The 8203-nt window shown below is 41.9% G+C and overlaps 1 long non-coding RNA gene across 1 annotated transcript in view; it reads left to right on the forward strand.

Annotated features, from left to right (window-relative positions):
• The window catches only part of LOC141201395 (uncharacterized), a 28549-nt gene extending 22078 nt beyond the window's left edge, over positions 1–6471 (forward strand). Inside the window, exons 2-3 of the long non-coding RNA XR_012272938.1 lie at positions 4256–4302; positions 5885–6471. This is a non-coding gene — a long non-coding RNA (uncharacterized lncRNA). The remainder of the gene's footprint in view (positions 1–4255; positions 4303–5884) is intronic.
• Positions 6472–8203: the final 1732 nt, after the last annotated feature.

Raw genomic sequence — 8203 nt, forward strand, 5'->3', positions numbered from 1 at the left:
CTGCGTTTCCGCAAAATTAATGGATATGCTTCAGATTTTTCCGCAATGCTAATCCGCAGCATAAATTTCCGCAGCATGTGCACAGTGTTGCACAGCTTCTGGATACCCACAGTTGCAGTATAAAACTTCACAGAGCAGATTACATGGGATAACAAGCTTTTACTTCTCAGAACATGAGGTAAAGGAAAAAACGCACAGTCACACAGTACTGCACCAGGAAGTAAGAACAAAATAGAAAATACAAGAGAGACTTTTTTTCTTTTACAATACAGTAAACAAGGAAACTTTACACAACGTCGCCATCTACTGTCAGATGAGCATAAAGTCCTCCTTCACACAAACAAAGAAGTCCACAACTGTTGCATATACCAACACACAGCACATGCGGGTTATCATTGAGGACCATGGGGCACGCATTACCAAGCATTTAAGCGTTTTCGCTTTGAAAATTCCGCAGCAAAAACGCTTGAAAAATGCATAGTGGGCACGTAGCCTCAAAGTCACTTCAAAACTGAACAGGTCCCTATAAAAATAAGTTTTGTAAATTTCCTTGAAAAAAATGAAAAATAACTACTACAGTTTTAAATCTTCTAAAATGCTAACAAAATAAACAACATTTTACAAATGGTGCTGATGTAAAGCAGACATGAGGGAAATGTTATTTATTACTGTTTTTGTGTGGTATGACTATTGGGATCAAAGGCATAATCATTCAAAGTTTGAAAAGTGCAATTTTTAAAACTTTTTTGCCAAGTTTCTGATATTTTTATAAATAAACGCAAACCATATCAGCCTAAATTTATGATTATTATAAAGTATCATGTGTCACAAAAAACAGTCTCAAAAGCTATGGGATATGTTGAAGCATTCCAGAGTTATTACTACATAAAGTGACACTGGTCAGATTTAAAAAAATTGGTTTGGTCACGAACGTGTTAAGCCACTTTGTTACCATTTTGGCAGTTTGCTTCGGGTCATTGTCCATTTGGAGGACCCATTTCTGCTCAAGCTTTAACTTCCTGGCTGATGTCTTGAGATGTTGCTTCAGTATTGCCACATAATCTTCTTTTCTCATGAAGCCATCTATTTTGTGATGTGCACCAAGTCCCTCTTGCAGCAAAGCAACCTCACAACATGATGCTGCCACCCCCTTGTTTCACAGTTGGGATGGTGTTCTTAGGCTTCTAATCTTCTCCCTTTTTCCTCCAAACTTAACTATGGTCATTATGCACAAAAAGTTCAATTCTAGTTTTATAAGACCACAGGACATGTCTCCAAAAATTAAGGTCTTTGCTCCTGTGTGCATTTGCAAACATTAATCTGGCTTTTTTATCTTTCTTTTGGAGTAATGGCTTCTTCCTGGCAGAGTGGTCTTTCAGCCCATGTTGATACAGTACTCGTTTCACTGAATTGTCACTCTGACAATCTTACTAGCTTCTGCCATCCTCTTCACAAGGTCTTTTGCTTTTGTCCTGCGGTTGATATGCACATTTCGGACCAAAGCACGTTCATCTCTGGGACACAGAACCCGTCTCCTCCCTGAGTGGTATGATGGCTGGACATTCCAATCTTGTTTGTACTTGCATATAATTGTTTGTACAGATGAACGAGGCACCTTCAGATATCTTGAAATTGTACCCAAGGATGAGCCAGACTTGTGCAAGTCTACAATTCTCTTCCTGATATCTTGGCTGATTTATTTACACTTTCCCATGATGCTACACAAAGAAGCAGTGTGTTTCAGGTGTGCATTAAAATACATCCACATGTGTGTCTCTAATTAACTCAGATGTTGCCCAAAAAACTATTAGAAGCTTCCAAACACATGGCATCATCATATGGGCAGTCGAGAATTGTTTAAATACATAGTAATCTTAGTATATGTAAACTTTTGACTTTGCAGTAAGTAATAAAAATGCCTTAAAACATTCTCTCTCTCATTATTCTGGCATTTGGCAAATATTAAAAATTATGGTAATCCTAATTGACCTACAACAGGAAAGGTTTATTCTTATTTCATGTCAGATATTGAGAAAAACATGCATATGTGTCTTTTTATATAGTGTATGTAAACTTATGGTTTCAACTGTATATATGTATATACAGTTATATGAAAAAGTTTGGGCACCCCTATTAATCTTAAGCTTATTGTTTTATAAAAATTGGTGTTTTTGCAACAGCTATTTCAGTTTGGTGTATGTAATAACTGTTGGACACAGTAATGTTTCTGCCTTGAAATGAGGTTTATTATACTAACAGAAAATGTGCAATCTCCATTCAAACAAAATTTGACAGGTGCATAAGTATGGGCACCTCACCAGAAAAGTGACATTAATATTTAGTAGATCCTCCTTTTGCAAAAATAACAGCCTCTAGTCGCTTCCTGTAGCTTTTAATGAGTTCCTGGATCCTGGATGAAGGTATTTTTGACCATTCCTCTTTACAAAACAATTCCAGTTCAGTTAAGTTTGATGGTCGCCGAGCATGGACAGCCCTCTTCAAATGATCCCACAGATGTTCAATGATATTCAGGTCTGGGGACTGGGATGGCCATTCCAGAACATTGTAATTGTTCCTCTGCATGAATGCCTGATTAGATTTGGAGCGGTGTTTTGGATCATTGTCTTGCTGAAAGATCCATCCCCTGCGTAACTTCAACTTTATCACTGATTCTTGAACATTATTGTCAAGAATCTGCTGACACTGAGTGGAATCCATGCGTCCCTCAACTTTAACAAGATTCCCGGTGCCGGCATTGGCCACACAGCCCCAAAGCATGATGGAACCTCCACCAAATTTTACTGTGGGTAGCAAGTGTTTTTCTTGGAATGCTGTGTTTTTTTGCCGCCATGCATAACGCCTTTTTGTATGACCAAACAACTCAATCTTGGTTTCATCAGTCCACAGGACCTTCTTCCAAAAAGAAATTGGCTTCTCCAAATGTGCTTTTGCATACCTCAGCCGACTCTGTTTGTGGCGTGCTTGCAGAAACGGCTTCTTTCGCATCACTCTCCCATACAGCTTCTCCTTGTGCAAACTGCGTTGAATAGTTGACCGCTGCACAGTGACACCATCTGCAGCAAGTTGATGCTGCAGCTCTCTGGAGGTGGTCTGAGGATTGTCCTTGACTGATCTCACCATTCTTCTTCTCTGCCTTTCTGATGTTTTTCTTGGCCTGCCACTTCTGGCCTTAACAAGAACTGTCCCTGTGTTCTTCCATTTCCTTACTATGTTCATCACAGTGGAAACTGACAGGTTAAATCTCTGAGACAGCTTTTTGTATCCTTCCCCTGAACAACTATGTTGAATAATCTTTGCTTTCAGATCATTTGACAGTTGTTTTGAGGAGCCCATGATGCCACTCTTCAGAGGAGATTCAAACAGGAGAACAACTTGCAAGTGGCCACTTTAAGTAGCTTTTCTCATGATTGCATACACCTGGCTATGAAGTTCAAAGCTCAATGAGGTTACAAAACCAAAAAAAGTGCTTTAGTAAGTCAGTAAAAAGTAGGTAGGAGTATTTAAAACAAGAAAATGATAAGGGTGCCCATACTTATGCACCTGTCAAATTTTGTTTGAATGCAGATTGCACATTTTCTGTTAGTACAATAAACCTCATTTCAAGGCAGAAGCATTACTGTGTCCAACAGTTATTACATATATCAAACTGAAATAGCTGTTGCAAAAACACCAATTTTTATAAAACATTAAGCTTAAGATTAATAGGGGTGCCCAAACTTTTTCATATAACTGTATGTGCACATCTCATTGCTATAGCAAATCAGTGGGAGTCATCAACAGTGATAAAGTAATAGAAAAAAAGGAAGAAAATTGAATCCTTAGAGGAAAAGTAAGATGATTTGTCTAAAAAATGCCAGTGTAAGGAGGCTCGTAAGCTCCCCGGGGAGCCATTGCATGGTTTATAAGCCTCCTTACTCTGGCATTTCACTCTCCTCACTGGGATCTAAGGGGTAAAGATTTTCCTTCTGAAGTCTCTCACACAGCCAAATCAGATCTCATGCTTTGCACTGCCGAGGGGCAACACCCCGGAACACCATGGCTGCAAATTGAGATTCTAGTTTGCCATTTATCCTAAATCATGTGGCAAGGCTTGTTAAAAGGTTGATATTGAGTTTTAGGATTGCTACTTCTAATAGGTGGCACTGGAAGAGGCAGTTTGCAAGTTTTGGGTGGAATTTCTCTTCAATAAAAATACTTTTTGATTACACCAGTGATTTTTTTCCTTTCTCTACAGACTGGACCAGTCATTGGGGAAGCCCTCACTGTTTCTTTCTGGATCAGGTAACTGATTTCCCTATGTAACATAGATTCCACTGCGTGTGTCATGGGTGTGTCAGAAGTGACAGACAGTCATCCTGCAGTTGGTTGCAGGAGATCTCTTCGTTTGGCCTTACAGACAACTTCTTAGAATATGTATCTCTAGGACCCAGTGGCTAGCTTCCTCTGGCTAATTAACACTCTGGCCTGGATGTATAAATACCTGTTGTGAGACAGAGGGAGGTGCCGGCGATATTCATTACCCCTTGTGAAGGCTTGAGCAAGAGCAGTGCTTCTTCTCTGGTGCTAGAGAACGTGTGCGGATTTGTCTGGAGTCGACTAAAGCTAAGCGATTTTCCCTTGTTTGTCCCCCCTTGTTGTCTTTAGTGTTTAGTGGGGATCAACTAGTGCTCATCCTTTCTGTTCCCTAGCCTGAGCCTAATGCCAGGGAAAGACAGGCCGAGGTACACGTGCGGCGATTGGTGAAGAACCAATAAAGGGACATTAGTGGAGTCAGGGTGACACTAGATCAGCCTAGGAGTTCTCCACTCCCCACTTTCCCTAGTCTGGGTTCCCTTTCCCTTTTCCCTTTGTGTTGCACTTAGTCTTTCCCACACCTTGCGTGACAGCATGACATTATGTCTCATGATTCCTTAGGGCAATCAGCGCTGACTTTACTCTCTCCACCTTTGGCCAACTTGCATGCATCCAGAGAAAGTGAGAGCTGTTGCTGCTCTTACTTCCTCCGGATGTACAGGTATGTGATATAACTGGAGGCAAGGAGAGTGAAGCCAGCGCTGATTGGCAGCAGGGATCACTTGACATAACAATGTCACGTGATCCCAAGGAGAGCCAATGCCGAAACGGCTGAAACACTGGAGGGGAGTATAGGTGTTATTATTTTACTGAGGGCAAAAATATATATATGGAGAAGGAGATGTCCGAGTAGTAGAAAACCCCTTTAAGTGTTGGCTACTACTTTCATGGATGTGGACAGAAAGCTCTTTCTGAGTTCACTAAGTAGTTCAATCTGACAAAGGTTTCCAATAGGGTTGGTGCGAGTCAATTTGCAGGACCCAGTCCATCAGTCACATCCATAATCTGTGACCGCTGCATCGGAGCCCTGAGAACCACCTCCTACATGCCGGCATCCACAGCTGTTCTACTGATTAGCCGGCCTGATGCAATGTCACATATGCATCATTCTGTAACTATAAAGATGCATCTAATCAAAAGAGAAGCAGGGAATATTGGAAGGTAGAAGGCAGGTCTTGAGACTCCTGTCCAGCATCCAAAGATTACTGACGTGGCCGATGGACCGAGTGCTGCAAAACGAATCGCACCAACTCTAGTTTTCAATTAAAACAACAATGTCTAAATGGCTAACCAATATTGCATTAAGGGATCTATCTACTTTATTTCTCCCCAAAACTGTGCCTCTCTTGTCCATGTGGTGAGTCTGGTATTGCAACTCAGTGCCCCATTGATTTGGTTATGGATAAGCTACAATATCAGGCAGCGCTCACGGGTAGTGTGAAATGTGTATGGAGTGTGGTCTGTATCTATGCTATTCTCTTTGTTTGAATTTTTTTTTATACATTTGTAGGTAACTCAAATGGATCATAAACTCAATCTCATAACCGATATGATTCACCACCTGATAGCAAACCAACAAAGCGGTCAGTCTACAAACAGAACACCGCACCGGAGCAACTCTCTGAACGACGGGAGCAACCTCTCCAGTACTCTGCCTACAAGACGAAACCAAGATAATGCATCTTGATGAACAAACACAAACTAGTTCTTCTACTGTCCTCAATGCAGATATTCATTATTTTAATGAATGCATTTATAAGCAGAAAGTAAAATGAATGATGAAATTAGACTGAGTATCGAGTAAGTGTGTAACACTGTAAAGGACGTCTTGTCTATTCTCTGTAGATCCTATCAGGGTTCATTGAAGGTTTCTTAGAGGAAGGGACATGGAACATATGTGTATTGCTCCATGTAGAAACATGCAAGAAAGCATCTGATACATTGATGAATCCTTTCTCAGGAAGATTGTAGCTCATCGGCCTGTGGGATCGTAAATCGCTACGGGTCGTGCTATAAAACTGGCAATACAACTGAACAATTACCCTGATTTTTTTTATTCTAGTAAAATACACTTTTTACATTGATTTTCAATTTTTGGGGGGCCTAAAATGAAAATTCTTTTGAGAAAAATAGAAATAAATATTGTACTGTAGAAAATTACACTTCTTTTTTTTTACAATGTATTTTTGGTAAAAATGGTATTATAGAGTTAATTTTTCTTTATGATTTCTGATCACAATTTATTTTTTATGGAATATTTTTTGACATCTGATCAAATGTATTGTATTTTCTCAAAAATGTTGATATTTGCACATTGATTGGTTTAAAGCAGTGATGGCGAATCTTTTAGAGACCGAGTGCCCAAACTACAATTCAAAACCCACTTATTTATCACCAAGTGTCAACACGGCAATTTAACCTAAAGATTGAGGTTTTACTGATACAAACAACTGATACAAAGAGCAGGCGAGGGCAGCATAGAGCAGCCACAGAGAGGAGCAGGGGTAAGAGACTGCAGAAATAAAGAATGTGCTCACCCACATCCTGGTATATATGCTGGCCCTCCCCTCAATCCTGGTATATATGCTGGCCCTTCCCTCAATCCTGGTATATATGCTGGCCCTCCCCTCAATCCTGGTATATATGCTGGCCCTCCCCTCAGTCCTGGTATATATGCTGGCCCTCCCCTCAATCCTGGTATATATGCTGGCCCTCCCCTCAATCCTGGAATATATGCTGGCCCTTCCCTCAATCCTGGTATATATGCTGGCCCTCCCCTCAATCCTGGTATATATGCTGGCCCTCCCCTCAGTCCTGGTATATATGCTGGCCCTCCCCTCAATCCTGGTATATATGCTGGCCCTCCCCTCAATCCTGGAATATATGCTGGCCCTCCCTTCAATCCTGGTATATATGCTGGCCCTCCCCTCAATCCTGGTATATATGCTGGCCCTCCCTTCAATCCTGGTATATATGCTGGCCCTCCGCTCAATCCTGGTATATACGCTAGCCCTCCCTTCAATCCTGGTATATATGCTTGCCCTCCCCTCAATCCTGGTATATATGCTGGCCCTCCCCTCAATCCTGGTATATATGCTGGCCCTCCCCTCAATCCTGGTATATATGCTGGCCCTCCCTTCAATTCTGGTATATATGCTGGCCCTTCCCTCAATCCTGGTATATATGCTGGCCCTCTCCTCAATCCTGGTATATATGCTGGCCCTTCCCTCAATACTGGTATATATGCTGGCCCTCCCCTCAATCCTGGTATATATGCTGGCCCTCCCCTCAGTCCTGGTATATATGCTGGCCCTCCCCTCAATCCTGTTATATATGCTGGCCATCTCCTCAATCCTGGAATATATGCTGGCCCTCCCTTCAATCCTGGTATATATGCTGGCCCTCCCCTCAATACTGGTATATATGCTGGCCCTCCCTTCAATCCTGGTATATATGCTGGCCCTCCCCTCAATCCTGGTATATATGCTGGCCCTCTCCTCAATCCTGGAATATATGCTGGCCCTCCCTTCAATCCTGGTATATATGCTGGCCCTCCCCTCAATCCTGGTATATACGCTAGCCCTCCCTTCAATCCTGGTATATATGCTGGCCCTCCCCTCAATCCTGGTATATATGCTGGCCCTCCCCTCAATTCTGGTATATATGCTGGCCCTCCCCTCAATCCTGGTATATATGCTGGCCTTCCCTTCAATCCTGGTATATATGCTGGCCCTCCCCTCAATCCTGGTATATATGGTGGCCCTCCCCTCAATCCTGGTATATATGCTGGCCCTTCCCCTCAATCCTGGTATATATGCTGGCCCTCCCT

This window comes from Phyllobates terribilis, unplaced genomic scaffold, assembly GCF_046119375.1.
Source record: "Phyllobates terribilis strain yellow unplaced genomic scaffold, ASM4611937v1 Scaffold_114__1_contigs__length_5359813, whole genome shotgun sequence".
Taxonomy (NCBI): Eukaryota; Metazoa; Chordata; class Amphibia; order Anura; family Dendrobatidae; genus Phyllobates; species Phyllobates terribilis.